The sequence below is a fragment of the Monomorium pharaonis genome, chromosome 5, assembly GCF_013373865.1.
Source record: "Monomorium pharaonis isolate MP-MQ-018 chromosome 5, ASM1337386v2, whole genome shotgun sequence".
In the NCBI taxonomy this organism is placed as follows: domain Eukaryota; kingdom Metazoa; phylum Arthropoda; class Insecta; order Hymenoptera; family Formicidae; genus Monomorium; species Monomorium pharaonis.
In genome coordinates, this window is record NC_050471.1 from 18,403,557 (window position 1) to 18,420,177 (window position 16,621).

The window sequence follows — 16,621 nt, forward strand, 5'->3', positions numbered from 1 at the left end:
GTGTTATATCTTGCACTAAAATTCTATACTATCTTACAATAAAAATAATAATTTCTTTGAAAATTTTATGAAAAAAGAATGTTATCAAATAGAATATATATTTAAAATATGTTAAAAAGTAAAAGCATTTATATTACTTTTTAACTTATAAAAACTTATAAATGTATTTTAAGTCTTTATTATTTCTATTTTTTCTGATTTTCTATTACGTAGTACAAAATATATATTAATGTTTTCTTAATCTACAAATTTTTATTAAAAAAGTTTATGAGTAATTCAATAATTTTATTTAAATTATAATTTTAAAGAAACATAAAGTTTATTAAACTACTAACAGCATCTAAATAAAGGTAACATAAAAATACAATTTTAATGGAGGTAGAATTGTACAATTGAAACAAATAGCGTTAGATTAAAATTAAATTGTAAAAACCACATTCAATCCAATTCAAAATTGTAAAAAGTAAAAATATTTCTAACAATTAAAACCGACAGCGTCTGATTGAAGTTATTTCGAAAATACCGTATTTAATCCAATTAAAATTTAAGCACAATTTAACAAACAAAACCGATAGTGTCCGGTTAAACTACATTCGGAAATACCCCATTCAATCCAATTCAAAATTTTGGAATTATGTGTACAATCCAAACCAATATCACTCGATTGAAGTCAATTCGGAAATGTCATACTCAATCCAAGTCAAGATTGTGCATATAATTTAAAAAATAAAACCGATAGTGGCCGATTGAACTAAATTCGGAAATATCACATTCAGTCCAATTCAGAAGGCTGAAAATACTTGTTTAGTCAAAACCAATAGCGCCCAGTTGAAATCAATTCGGAAATACCAGATTCAATCCAAGTCAAGACTGTGCATATAATCTAAAAATCAAAACCCATAGCGCCCGATTGAACTAAATTCGGAAATATCACATTCAGTCCAATTCAAAATGTTGAAAATACTTGTCCAGTCAAAACCAATAGCGCCCAGTTGAAGTCAATTCGGAAAGACCATATTCAATGCAATTCAGGATCAACTCAACAATTTAATCCAATAACACCCGATTAAAATTAATCCGGAAGTACCATATAGAATCCAATCCCAATTCACTTGATATTGAAACCGATTGAAGTTCAATCGGGCGTCCGATTTAACCAACTAAATCCGCATTGATAACGAGTGAAATTTACGAATTTAAATGCGGTACTAATTGGTTTTAATTGGTCGTTTTTAGCAGGGAAGTGCAGTAGTGCAAGTTTTGGGCCGCGAGCACCTCGGGTGCTCCGCCTGGCTCCGCCGAGCACCGCAGAACACCGCCGACCACCCAAGTCGGTCACGTTCGTACCTCGAGCCTCGGGCCGGCTCGGTCGCTTTCGCTACGCCTGCCGCTACTCGGTTATTAAGAAGAGAGAAGCGTCTGTCTCTCTTCCTCCAAGGCTGCTACGAAAGCGTGCGTTCAGCGGCCAGCGATTGACGCTTGACGAAAGGCGTCTATGCTCCCCTCGGCCCCTCGCATGTCTCCCGCTCATCTAAAGCATCGCGATCAATAAGCAGATGAATTGATATCAATCATTGATAGCATTGATCATATTATTCATTATTATTAATTATTAAATTTTTTTCCATTAATGTAATTTATTGTCTTATTTAAATTATAATAAATTAATTATAATAAAACCAATTATAAATGTACCTTAAGTAATAATAACAATTTTTAATAAATTATTAAATACAACTAAAAATAAAAAGAGTTGACGAGTTAGCAAAAGATCTTTATATCCAAATTCTTTATTCTATAATAGTTAATAGACATTTCGTTATTCAATCATTTTTTATGTATATATAGTTTCCCCAGATGTACTATAATTATTAAATTAATATGCCAACATGTCAAATGAAAAATAAATTAAAATCTTATCGGTGGTAACAATAACATTAATTATTAAATCTTAATTACATTGCAACTTTTTTACATATTAATACTCAGTAATTATATTAAATACATACATAAATTCGTGAAATATGTAAAATTAATGTAACGTGATTGTGTCATTTTTTAAATTAATTACAAAGTAAATTAAATAAGAGAAATATAAAACTAGTCCACAATCTAACAAAATAAGAAAGTAATAAAAATACATATAGAATAACAAGACTCGTGACAAACTCATCTTTGACAAAGTATTTAGTCACTGTTAAAACTCAACTAAGTCATATCCAACCGACATTTCAGGAATAAATGTGAGACAGAAAACTCTTGAATTTATCACGTATTCTATTTTTATGTATGTATATATTTTTATTACTTATTATACTTTGTTAAATTGCGAATTATTTTTATACTTCTCTTGTCTAATTTATTTTGGAATTAATTTCAAGAACATGAACACGTTATATTAATTTTATACATTTCACAAATTTGTGTGGGTATTTATTATTAATTACTGTTGATATTACAAGAAAATATTGTAGTTTAAATCAGAATTTAACAACTGATGTTGCAATTATAATTCTCACCGATGAGATTTTAACTTTTTTTTTTCGATGTTGGCGTATTTATGACATTTATTTGTTAATTACTAAATGGCTTCCACGCTACCCATGACGTGCCATTAATAGCGCGTTATGTTTTTTTACGTGGACCTTTGCCAGTAGTCCTATTATACCACATTTAATTGTTTCATATTTTTAACACATCTATTTATAGATGTGAGGTCTAGCGTTCTAGACCAAATTTTTAAACATCATTATTGTTTATTTGAAGTGGAAGGCTGATGAATCTCATCATCATCATCATTATCATCATCATCACTACCTGCAGCATTAATGTTAAATGAAATTTGGTTCTTTTAGGACGTGTAAGATATAATTTATTTGTAGACATTAAAGTTAAATGCTTCTCATTAATTTTTATATCGAGAGCATTTTCTTTTCTCGCTTTCAATGCTGATTTCAAGACACAAGTAGCATTGACCGCTGCAGGCGAAAATTTATTTCGTTTTTTTGTTTTTAAATCTGGTAAAAAGGAAAAGGTTCTCTCTGAGTCGGCATTCGAATTTGGCAGTGATCTAACAGTATTTACAAGAGACTTTAAATTTGGAAATTGGTTACTGCGTTGGAAAATTTCATCTTTTGAAACAAAGCTTGGGAACATTTGTAAAAATGTTTTAACATTGTCTTGCCCATGTCATTCCGCCGCGTTAGTTGCACATGCTGCATGCAATAAAATTCCAGACTATTGCGAGGAATATATTTAAAAAATAGCAACTTTTATTAACAATAGTCCCAAGCGATCTGCTATTTTTCAAGAATTTTGTGAATGTTTTTAGGAAACAAACCGCAAAATTCTAAAGTTATCCGATACACGATGGCTTTCTCGGCATTTGTGTATTGACTTTTGGAATATTAGGATACTATTGAGCTGTTTGTATAGGGAGCCTTCGGCCCCCCTCCCGCACCCACCCCGTCCAAGTCACTAACCTATGTGGACTTTACTCTGCTTGCAATGTACATGGATTGCATTTGGTCCGTGCGCACGTGCAGTGTGCGCATGTGCAGTGTGCGTATTTGGTCCGTGTGCATTTGGTCCGTGCGCATTTGGTCTGTGTCCGTTTCGCTCTGTGCGCATTTGGTCGGTGTCCGTTTGTTACTGTGTCCGTTTATTACTGTGTCCGTTTGGTCTGTGTCTGTTTGTTACTGTGTCCGTTTCACTCAGCTTGCTGTGTCCGTTTATTACTGTGCGCATCTGGGACGCTCCCGGCGGAGCACCCGAGGTGCTCGCGGCCCAAAACTTGCATCACTTAAGTTAATTAGTGTGCAATTAAACGATGTGCAACTGAGCGGTGTGCAAATAAACGGTGTCCAAAAGCACCGTGTCCAAATGAACGGTGTGCATCTTTCCGTGTGCAAATGATTGGTGCGCATTTTTCCGTGTGCAAATGATCAGTGCGCATCTTTCCGTGTGCAAATGAGTGATGGGTAAGTGAACTGTGTGCAAGTGAATGGTGTGCAAGTGAGCGGTGTGCAAATGAATGGTGTGCAACTTTTAGCCCGGATCTACAATAGTGTAGTAAACCTTATGCCATAAGGAATTAACCAATTATATTTGATTATTCTTCTCATATTCGATTATAATTGGTCAATTTCTTATGGCATAAGATTTACTACACCTATTGTAGATCCGGCCTTACATGTCCAAGTGAACGGTGGGCATTTTTTTGTGTGCAAATATCCGGTGGTCAAATTTTACGTGTGCATATAACTGGTGTACATTTTTAATAAAATTTCTTTTGTGCCTAAATGCACAGTGTGCAAATGCACCGTAGTCATTTGAACCGTGCGCAAAATACCGTATCCAAATGCACCGTGTCCATTTGAACCGTGTCCAAGTGAGTGCCACCCCTGCCGACGACAACCAAGCGCAACTGTTAAAGGAGGTTATCTTGAAGGAGTGAGAGAACAAAGCTTTGTAAGAAAGAGAGAGAAAGATGGCACGTAGTCTCCGAACTGCTAGATGGCGGATACGGCCAGCTTCCACTCTATCTGGGGCCCGATTCTTGAAGTCATTCGCAAGAGAAACGTATACGCAAATACTCGCTCTAACAGAAAGTTGTAAGTTTATTGGTTAATAGCCATACGATAGCCAATAAATTTCTAACTTTTCTGTAAGAACAGAATTTGCGAATACGTTTTCTTGCGAATGAATTCAAGAATCGAACCCCTGATCCTCTTTGAGCAAAGAGTAAAGCCTCGTCTACGGAAGTCGCAAGCAGCCAGTTGCGACTTGCGACAGCCAATGATTGTCGAGCTTTAACTAGAAACTAGACGCTCATTGGCTGTCGCAAGTCGCACTGGCTGCTTGCGACTTCTGTAGACGAGGCTTAAGGGCTATCACACACAAAATGACATAAGCTGCATAAACATAGCATAAGGCCGGTATTCATAGTCAAATCTTATTTCAAGATCGTCTCAAGCAATGTCTTAAGATGCTAATACGGCTCTGTGATTGGTTGATGGCATCTTAAGACAGTACTTAAGATGATCTTAAATATAAGACCCGACTATGAATACCGGCCTAAGAGCTCTAGGCCAATAAGCATCTTATGTATATCAATATGGCGACTTTATACTGGGAACTGATTGGCTGAACGGTCTTATGCTATGCATATGCAGGTTATGCCATTTCGTGTGTGATGGTACTAAGCGTAAAAGCTCTAGGCCAATAAGCATCTTATGCATATCTATATGGCGACTTTATGCTGGGAACTGATTGGCTCAACAGTCTTATGCTAGAAGTTTACAAAATTCGACAAAACAAACTCTCAGAGATTGAACATATCGGGTAAATTAATGTATAGTCATATCTGTATGTATAGTTATACAGCCGCGAGTAGTTCGCAAGATCGCCACTAGGCGAAGGCACGGCGCTCCTCCTTCTTGTGAGAAAATTTACTCCAAAAGGCTTATAAAAGAAAACCATCAATCACGGCTTACCTAGCAGTTAGTACTTCACTAGCAGCAAAGTGTAGTATATATTGTTTTTGTTACACGAAGAAAGTTCGTGGGCCTTCGCAACTCAGAGAGAGCTTCCAAAAATTGAGAAAATATAAAAATAAAATTTTTTCCGGCAGCTCCTATGTCCGCTTTTGAGAGCTTTCTAAGAGCTTTATTTAAGCTCGCAGGGAATTCAGAAATAATGTTTTAAGAACTCCCTGCGAGCTTCAAAATAATTCCCGTGAAGCTTCTATATAAGCTCCCTGATAGCTTCATCTAAGTTCTCAGGGAGCTCCCAAAAGCGGACATAAGAGCTCCCGGGAAGCTTATATAGAAATTTCCCGAGAATTATTTTGAAGCTCGCAGGGAGCTCTTAAAACATAATTTCTGAACTCCTTGCGAGCTTAGATGAAGCTCTCAGGAAGCTTGTATAAAAGCTTCCCAGGAATTACTTTGAAGCTTGCAGGAAGCTCTTAAAACATGATTTATAAACTCCCTGCGAGCTCAAATGAAGCTCTCAAGGAGCTCTCAAAAGCGGACATAGCAGCTTCCAGGGAGCTCCGTGCGAATTTTTTGGAAGCTTAAATGAAGCTTATGAAAAATTTTGTGAGCTCCTCGGGAGCTCCCCGGGAGTTCTCCGTGCTGTGTGGGTATGCATACTGTCGGTTAGCACCTTTTCTTTTATTCCTACTTATATTACGTGGATTTAGCAAAGCAAATCTGATTGTGAGACGTCGGAGTGCTCTCTTATTTCTATCTTTGTTCAGTTTTAATAAATAACAAAAACAGAATGTTTTAACAGAGCCTCCAGACGCCTCATATTTGTTTTGCCGAACGCACCTATTTATTTTAATTTCCTATTAATTAACTTATTATATTTCTTTTCAATTAAAATATTTATACCTTCAAGCATGAAACCTTTATTCTATCTATATATGAAGGATGGTTAATATAAAAATAATTTTAATAGCAAAATTACTCAGATTATATTTATGTACATATTATAATATTTATTTATTATCTTATTTGCAGAAAAATTATGATGTTGCCTCATCCATCTTCAATAATTTCATTGGACATCTGCAATTCATATCCAACCTGGTTTTTTTACTCAAGTATTGGAAATATTAGAAAAAATACGTGACAAAAATAAAGACTGCGCTTTAATCTTTGATGGTATGTCCATAAGGCAACAATTATGTTGGAGTCAGACAGATAACAAATTTGTAGGCTATTGTGATAATGGTAATGATCTAAATTTCAAAAAGAAAGAAACTGAAGCGAAAGAAGTCTTAGTTTTTATGCTTTGTTGTGAATGTGATGCACTCTATGATCACTGGAAAATCTATAAAATGGTTTTATATGGTACTTTTACATAGATTTCAAAAACTATTAACGTTTAAATTAAAAAACAAATTAAGTTCTCAATGCATATATTAGCAACAGAACAAAATGAAGGTTATATATGCAGCCAATACATTTAGCGCTTCAGTTGCAAACGCAATTGAATTTTTAAAACAAGTAGGTCTTGATAATTTTAAAGATAGTGAAAAAACTGTAACATTTATTAGAATTGACCGATTATTTGACTTCCTAAATTCTAGAAATTCGTTTGGCAAAAATTTTAAACAACCGATTACAATACAAAATTGGTCTTATTTACAAGAAATGGTAAAAGAGAAATTAAAATATCTATTTTTATTGAAAATAAAAGGAGGAAATTTTTGAAAATATCGGGTAGAAAAACACTTCTCTATGGTCTTATAATAACTGCTAAATCAGTTTTGTCAATATCCAAACGTTTACTATTTTCACCTAATCCCTTATATAAATATGTATTAACGCACAAATTTTCTCAGGACCACCTAGAATTGTTTTTTGCTAAAATAAGAAGTTGCAATGGTCACAATAATAATCCGAACGCGCTACAATTGCAACATATTATGAGAAAAATTTTAGTGCGAAATATAAAATTAACAGATATGTGGGATGCGGCGTCTAGATGTAGTTCGCGGCTAGTTAATAAGTTAAGTCAGCGCCGTGGGAGGGCGCTAAAAAAAAGGCGGAAGACACGCGCGGCGTAAAAAAGGAGGGTGGAGAGTGATGGCGGCGGCGGCATGAGCGAGCGACACGACACACGCCGAAAAAGTGCGAAGAAAGATTAAGATCCTACAAAATTGGGGGCTCGTCCGGGATCACGGATCAAGAAAACGAGCGGAAGACGAAAGGATGTCGAGACAGTAAGACGAAAGGACGCTAAGACGAAAGAACGCCGAGACGAGAAGACGAAAGAAGCTGAGAGGAGAAGACGAAAGGACGCCGAGACGTAAACAGAGACGAAGGAACGCGAGGATAGGAGGGCGAGAAGACGCCGGGACGCAGAGACCGGAAGACGAAAAGACGTTAGAGGGAGAAGACGAAAAGACGTTAGAGAGAGAGAGGACTAAAGGACGTTAGAAGAGAGGACGAAGAGACACGGAAAGGAGAGAACGAAAGACGCTGCGAGCAACGAGCGAACATCACGAGACGATATCGTCAAGGAAAAGCCGGAAAACGTGATAGTGAAAGTGAAAGTGGAAGTGACCGCCATTGCGCAGTATCGCGTGCAAGCACCGCGCAAAGTTGGGTTTCGTCGCCATATTCCAGGATAGCCAACATCTACGAATCACAGTGAATACCCACACGCCACATTGCGCGACAGCCATTATTGGTCGAGCGCCTTCAGGCAAGCACCGCTATTGGTCGAGGGTCTTCAGGTGAGTCCACAGCGATCTCAAAGATGGAAAACCTCGCGCAAATAGAGTCGATAAGACAGAAAATAAAGACGGCGTCAGCGGCTGCGGTGAGAGCGTTACATAAATTCATTTTTGAAGAAGATGGGGATAGAGGAAATCGGAAACGACTTAGAAATTTCCAGGGCTTCGCGTTTCGAGAAGAGACCCCGGAATATGTAAACAAGCTCGAATACGCGCGACGTCTGACGATTGGCGATTTAATATCTTGCTGCAATCTTTTAGGATTGGAATACGATGGCGGTAAGGAGGAATTAATAAGCCGAATCTGCAAAGGGCTACTCGATATAAATTCGTTAGTGCCTGGACACAACCCGGAAGACACAGATGACGGAGACGAGGAAGCGGACGAAGAACCGAGCGCTAGACTGGACGAAGAAGAACACGGGGAAAACGGCGAGGAAATACAGAGCGAAAACGAAAGTGAGGTCAGAGCTGTCAGATACCATATGAAGTTTTCTATGAGTTACAAGGACGTAGAAGCTTCTGTAAGACAATTTAGCGGCAAGGAAGCATACCCGGTGGAAAGATGGATAGCAGACTTCGAGGAGACGGCTGCCTTGTTCAAATGGACAGAACTTCAAAAACTGATATTCGCCAAAAGATCACTAACAGGACTGGCTAAGATGCTTGTAGAGAGTGAAGGAGTGATTAAGACATGGAGGAAATTAAAAACAGTTTTAGAAGATGAATTCGCTGACAAAATCAATGGCGCCCAGTTGCATGAAATGTTGGCTAAACGGAAGCTGAAAAGGGAGGAAACAGTACAAGAATATTACTTAGCGATGAAGGAACTAGCGTCACGTGGAAGAATAGATCAAGAGTCGCTTATTCAATACGTAATAGACGGCATACAGGATGACACGAATAATAAGTTGATGTTATATGGAGCCAAGAAATTGGAGGATTTGAAAGAAAAGCTCAAGGTATATGAAACTGTTCGCAGAAAAAATCTAGAGAAGAATAGAAGCAGCCACGGGAAGAGTGAACCTGAGAGGAAGAAAGAAGCCTGGAAGAAGCCAATGTCAACGAAGAAGACGGAAAGCAAAGACCTGGAAGCAGAGACAAGGTGCTTTAATTGCGGTGCTAAAGGACACAAGTCGAGAGATTGTAAAGACAAGGAACTCGGTAAGAAGTGTTTCAAATGTCAAAAGTTCGGACATACAGCCAATCAGTGCGGTTCGGTGGAAGGAAACAAAGTAGATAAGAAGCAAACGACGGTAAATATTATTGCATCGACGGTGACGAACAGGATGTTAAAAGAAATAACGGTAGACGGTACGTGTTTCAATGCTTTAGTCGATACGGGTAGTCAAGTTACTGTCATAAGTCAAGACGCTTATAACATGATCGGTCCGCGTAAATTACTAGATTTATTTAAGAGGTTTTGGGAAAAATGAAGTCAAATCGTTAGGCTGTTTCCAAGCTGTTATAAACGTTGATAGTGAAGAATTCCCTTGCACTATCCACGTAGTTCCGACTGAAGCAATGAACAATAACGTCATAATTGGTAACGATATTCTAAGATGGCCGAGGTAATTATCAAAGCGGATAACATAACGTTTCGTAAGGCATTGCCGAGCATGTTCTTAACTGAAATTCGTGCGATAGATGAGCAAAAGATAAACGTAGAGAGCGTGTCAAACCCAAAACTGCGCGCAGAGGTTAAAGCGTTAGTGTCGGCATATCAACCCAACAAATGTAAGACAACAAACGTCGACATGCGCATTGTTCTTAAGGAAGATAAACCCGTTTTTCATAAGCCGCGTCGTCTACCCGAAACAGAAAGAAAAATTGTTGAAAAGCAACTAGAAGACTGGCTCCGCGAAGAAATAATAGAACCATGTACCTCTGAGTATGCGAGTCCGGTAGTTGTAGTGAAGAAAAAAGACGGCTCGTCACGCGTGTGTATAGATTACCGGAAATTAAATCGAATAATAGAAAAAGATGGGCACCCGTTGCCATTAATCGAGGATATATTAGATAAGCTAGAGAACGCCCGCGTTTTTAGCACACTAGATCTGCGAAACGGATTCTTTCATGTAAATGTCGAAGAACAAAGCCGTAAATATACCGCGTTTGTTACCGCTAGTGGCCAGTATCAATTCCGAAGAGTTCCTTTTGGATTATGTAATTCCCCAAGAGTTTTCCAAAGATTCATTAACGCAGCTTTCTGGGAACTTATTAAGCAAAATACGGTGTTGCTTTACCTGGACGATTTGGTGATACCTGCGGCGAACGAGCAAGAAGCTCTAGAACGCCTACGCACGGTATTAAAGACGGCTAGTGATTTCGGATTACAGATAAATGTCAAAAAATGTCAATTTCTTAAAAAGACTATCGACTTTTTAGGTCACGTAGTGGAAGAAGGTAAAATCTATCCCTCGTTAGAAAAAAGTAAAGCCGTATTTGCTTACCCGGAACCGACGAATTTGAAAGACGTACAGGCATTCCTGGGATTAACAGGATATTTCCGAAAATTTATTCCCATGTACTCAATTATTGCGAAACCTCTTAGCGACCTTTTGAGAAAGGATCAGCCATATATCTTTGATGACGTCGCGAGGAATGCTTTTCAACAATTAAAAGTAGCGTTATCACAAAAGCCGGTGTTAAAGATTTATCACCCAAACCATGCGACGGAATTGCGAGCATTGACGGATACGGAGCGGTTTTGATGCAACGATCGCCGGAAGATAGCAACTTGCATCCGGTATATTATATGAGTAAAAAGACCACACGCGAAGAGCGGAACTACTCCAGCTACGAACTGGAAGCGCTAGCTATAGTACAAGCCGTAAAGAAATTTAGAGTATACTTGTTAGGTATCAAATTTAAAATACTAACCGATTGTTCTGCGTTTCAACGCACCATGAGTAAAAAAGAACTAAGTAGCCGTATTGCTAGGTGGGCATTACTGTTGGAGGACTACGATTATACCATCGAGCATAGGCCAGGCGTACGGATGAAACACGTAGACGCGCTAAGTAGGCACCCAGTAATGACCGTATCAGCGTGTTCCATTTCGCCGCAGATAAGAAGGCAACAAGAGGGCGATAGCAAGATTAGAGCAATAGTAGAAGTTCTAAAAAATGGACCTTATGATACTTATCACATGCGAGGAGATCTTCTTTACAAATTTGAAGAAGGCAGAGACCTATTGGTAGTTCCTAAACCGATAGAATTAGACGTCATTCAAGCCGTGCATGACAAGGGTCATTTGTCTACTAAGAGAACGGAGGCGGTTATCCAACGAGAATATTACATTCCTAATCTAAAGAATAAAGTCGAAAACTATATCGCGTCGTGTGTGCCATGCATATTAGTCAACCGGAAAGTTCCGTTACATTACCTATCATGCCGATCACTTAGGACCGTTAGACACTACTAGTAAAAGTTACAATCATATATTGGCCCTTATAGATAGTTTTACAAAGTTTGTTTGGTTGTACCCCACGAAGAGTACGAGTACTAAAGAAGTTGTCAGCAAATTAGAGTTGCAGAAGCAGGTCTTTGGAAACCCAGTACAAATAGTGACGGACAGAGGTACCGCGTTTACTTCCCAGGAATTCAATGACTACTGTCAGACAGAGGGGATCAAACACTTAACCATAACGACGGGATTACCTAGGGCTAATGGCCAAGTGGAGCGGTTAAATCGCACTATCATACCGATTCTTGCTAAACTAACAATTGATGACCCCACAAAGTGGTATCGATATATAGGGAAGCTACAGCGTATACTAAACTCGACTTATCACCGCAGTATCAATTCAACGCCTTTTAAGCTATTATACGGAGTAGACATGCGCGACAGTGACGATCTAAAACTACGCGAATTGCTCGAGCAAGAATATCAGAAACAGTTTGAGGTAGAGCGAAACCAATCTAGAGTTAGAGCAAAGGAGCAAATCTTAAAAGTTCAAAGCGAGAACCGTAAAACATATAACCTTAGGCGCAAGACACCGACTAAATACAAAGTAGGCGACTGGGTTGCAATAAAGCGAACACAGGTAGGACCGGGCAGGAAACTGCGCGCGAAATATTTAGGTCCTTATACTATTGAAAGAGTTAAACCCAACGATACGTATGATGTTAAACGAGTAGGTGAGCATGTCGGACCAATACGCACGTCCACCTGCGCCGAATACATCAAGCCATGGAGTAAGAGAGATATAAATAGAGAGAAATGAACGTCCCGCATACTCGGAAGCGGTCACGATTCTATTTGTGTGGTTGTTGTTAACTGCGTGCGATAGTTTACATTAGTTTATATTATATTAGTTAAGTCATGTATCTATGTTAAAATTATTAAGTTTCATACGACTGTTACGTAAAGTAAATAAGACAAAGTTTCTTTAGTGTTAAGTGTAAAAAAAAAAAATTAAACGGTTTATTTCGAGCTAAGTGAACAATAAGGTTGTTAACTAGTTGTTTTGGAGAATTAAGGGTTACCACACTCTTTCATCCGGGACGGATGATTACGCAGAATGGCCGAATGTGGGATGCGGCGTCTAGATGTAGTTCGCGGCTAGTTAATAAGTTAAGTCAGCGCCGTGGGAGGGCGCTAAAAAAAGGCGGAAGACACGCGCGGCGTAAAAAAGGAGGGTGGAGAGTGATGGCGGCGGCGGCATGAGCGAGCGACACGACACACGCCGAAAAAGTGCGAAGAAAGATTAAGATCCTACAGATAATAATTATAATTGTTTAGAAATAGATAACGATCCTGTTGGTGAACGTCAGTGTTCGATTTCTGTGGAAAAAAAACCGTTCTTTATGAGAAGAATAGTGTAGAATCTAATAGTGAAGATAAAATAAGTGATATAAATAATATATAAAGAAATAATATTGAAAGACCATATATTATGCATTTACAGAAAAATGTATTATATTAGTGGATATATATAGTAAAAAAACTAAAAAATATTAATTGTTATCATTGTGTTAAAAGTTTAAGGCAAGACAATACAGAACATGATAATGCAAAAGGTAACAGTTTTTCTAAATTTTTATATTTTTCTAGTAGCGGTCCTTTAATTCGAGCATCGAGAAGCGTTTATTATAGAATAGTAAATAAAACTGAAAAACAAATTAAATTATTGACAAATAATTTTTTAAATCTCAATATTAGAAATCTTGATCTTTAAAGTCATTACAAAAGTAAAAAATTCATTATGATTAGACAATTTTATTTTTCCAAACCTAAATTGCGAAAATATAAACATCCCAGTGAACACATTTTATAGCGGCAATATAACATGGAAGTTACAAGTAATTTAACATTGTTATTCTTGTAATATGTAGGTGCTATATGACATGGAAATAACCTGTTACGTAATATTTGTTATACGCAAGTGATATAGCTGTTATACATTGTTTTGGCGTTACAGTTATTCAACAAAAATTGTATAATCGTAACATAACACATTCGTATCAATGTTATTACGGAACGATGCGTCGTCGTTGACTCAGAAATCAGACAACATTATAACATCCTGAATAATAGATTTATTTGATAATAAAAAAAATTATTATAAAGATAATGTTTTCAAAAATAACGGTTTGTCTATAATTACTGCGCACAAAAAATGCACAAAATCGAAATTCATCATGTGCTGAACAAAAACAGAATAATAAATGTATACTATTCAATTTTTCTTAGAATTACGATCTATATAGTTAACCATCTAATTAATCATTTGAACGCTTCAAAGGTTAGTGCTAAATAGATCGCAATTTTCATCAAATTATTAAGGTTATGGAAAAAGATAAATTTAACAATGAAATTAATAAGTAAATAAATTAATGCTATTTATTTTTAATATGTTTTGCAAAATTTAATTGCTTTTATAAAAAATAATATAGTTGCGTCAGTTTATAACATATAAGTATATGTAGACAATAACAAGTACCTATATCGATGAGTCAAATTGGCGTAGCAGGTAGAGTACAAGGTTCGTCATCCTAAGGTCCCGGGTTCAAACCTAGCAGCGGCAAATAAGAATAAAATAAAAAATTATATAATTTAAATTTAATTAATTAATAAAAATTTATTCTAAATGTAGTATGTGCTGTTGATAAAAATAATTAAAAAAAAATGAAATTTTTATTTTATTTTATTTTTCTTTGTAACTGTTGTGTAACGGTTAAATAACATGTAATTATAACATGTTATATTGCTGAGTCGGAAATTGTAACTTACATGTAAGTTACGTGTAATTTCAGAGTAACGTAACCTGTTATATTCGGTTACATTGCTGTTACACTACTGCTATATTACTGTGTTCACTGGGATCTTACATGTACCTCATAAAATAAAATTAATAACTTACCGCCATTTAAAAATAAGGTTGTACTCATACAGTAAATTTTATACACAAGAAATTTTAAGACCTATTAGTAAATGACATCAACTTACTAAGCAAATTTTATTTAGATGCGAATAATATACATATATTCCTGGGTGCATTTGAAAATCCTTGAAGTATTAATTCTTTATAACCGAAGCTATATTTTTATTTATTTCTTGTTATTATTTCTATTACGTTATTATTATGATTACAATTTTATTATAATTTTATTAGTTATAAAACTTACAGATAACAAAACATTATTTATAATAAAGTGATTATAATTTCTGATTACAATTAATTCTTAAAATATATAATTTATGTCTAAGATTAAATATTGTATTTCTAGGATTGAAAATATTGTACTAATTTAACATTTTTACAATTTGTAACAACTTTTTTATAAAAAATAAAACTAAAAACAATTAATAAAACCTTATTTTAAGTGCACTTTTATATAAAATAACTTAATATTATAAATATTTAAAGATTGATACTTAATAATCCTAATAAATACCATTAAATATATACATTAGAAAAATGTCAACAAATTACTCGTAGCAACTATATGTGACATTTACTGGCATATATGTAAAGTTGGAACTATATCACTGTTTAGGAGGGTACACGTTGATAAGGGTTATGGAGCTCTCCCAATTAACTAACTGAGACTTGTAGTGTTTACAGACTTTTTTATTAGGCACATTCAAATCTCTCAACCCTTAAGCCTATCACACAATAGGAAAGAACAGGCAATAGGAATAGGGAATAGAAATACGGAATAGAAACCTATGTAATGCCAAGACACAATGATTCGTTGGCAATAAGAGTGCTGTCCAATCATCTACTTCTCCGTTTGTGCGCATGTGCTTAACGAACACGACTATAATAATATTACGAACAAAAATAGTGTGTTATTGAAATTTTCCACTGTTATTAATATATTCTTAAGTACAAGACGGATCAAAATTATTGAAGTAATTATTTAGTTGTTGTTATGCATGTTATTCTTTTCATTATATATTATAGTAATATCGTTATATATAGTAATATATGTGTGTTCACATTTCTGTTATAGGAGTTCTTGCAATGGATGAAGATAATTTATTGCAAGTCTTCTTAGTTATTTTCAAGTACTTGGGCTAGGATTGTATGCCATATGGAAAAGGAATAAAAGAAAACGTTGGATTAATAGAAGATGGTGGGTGCGACCCATAAACGAAAGACGAGGCCAATATGGTGATTTCGCAACTCTGTTTGCGGAGTTGAAGGAAGATCCTGATCTTTTCTTCCGATACACGAATGAATGTCGGCACGTTTTACGAGCTTTTAGACATGGTGCGACCGTATCTACAAAAAAGAAGCCTAAGAAAACCAATTTGTCCAGAACAGCGGCTTGCGATTACACTCAGGTAAAAGATAGTTACGTTAGGTGCTATTCTGATACGTATATATTATAAAGATAAATAACAATACAATAAAATGCTTTATATAATTATTTTAATGTCAATATGTTTATCACAGATATCTAGCGACTGGGGACCAAGTACTTTCAGTAGCTCTCGCATATAGAATAGGAGAGTCTACTGCTTATAAAATTATAAAGGAGACGTGTGAAGTAATTGCCAATGTTTTATTTGGAGTACATATGGAAGTCCCTTCAGAAGACGAATGGAAACATATAAGCAGGAATTTTTTAGCAGCATGGAATATGCCGAATTGTATTGGTGCAATAGACGGTAAACATATTACTATACAAGCACCATAAAATTCTGGATTTTTATACTTTAATTATAAAAAGACATTCAGCATTGTTCTAATGGCTGTTTGTGATAGCAATTACAAATTCACTGTGTTTGATGTAGGTGCATTTGGTAGTGAAAGTGATGGAGGAGTACTGTCTAGATCAGCGTTTGAAAAGGCTCTCAACGAAGGTACTATTAATATTCCAAAAGGAAAGACATCTACCTGGTTCTGAAAAGGA

At 36.1% G+C, this 16,621-nt stretch overlaps 1 long non-coding RNA gene across 1 annotated transcript; it reads right to left on the reverse strand.

Moving 5' to 3' along the window:
* Positions 1–270: 270 nt before the first annotated feature.
* Positions 271–5,510, reverse strand: LOC118645818. The gene is made up of 2 exons (XR_004963425.1): positions 4,352–5,510; positions 271–1,531 (listed from the first exon to the last, which is right to left on the reverse strand). It is a non-coding gene; the product is annotated as an uncharacterized LOC118645818 (long non-coding RNA).
* Positions 5,511–16,621: the final 11,111 nt, after the last annotated feature.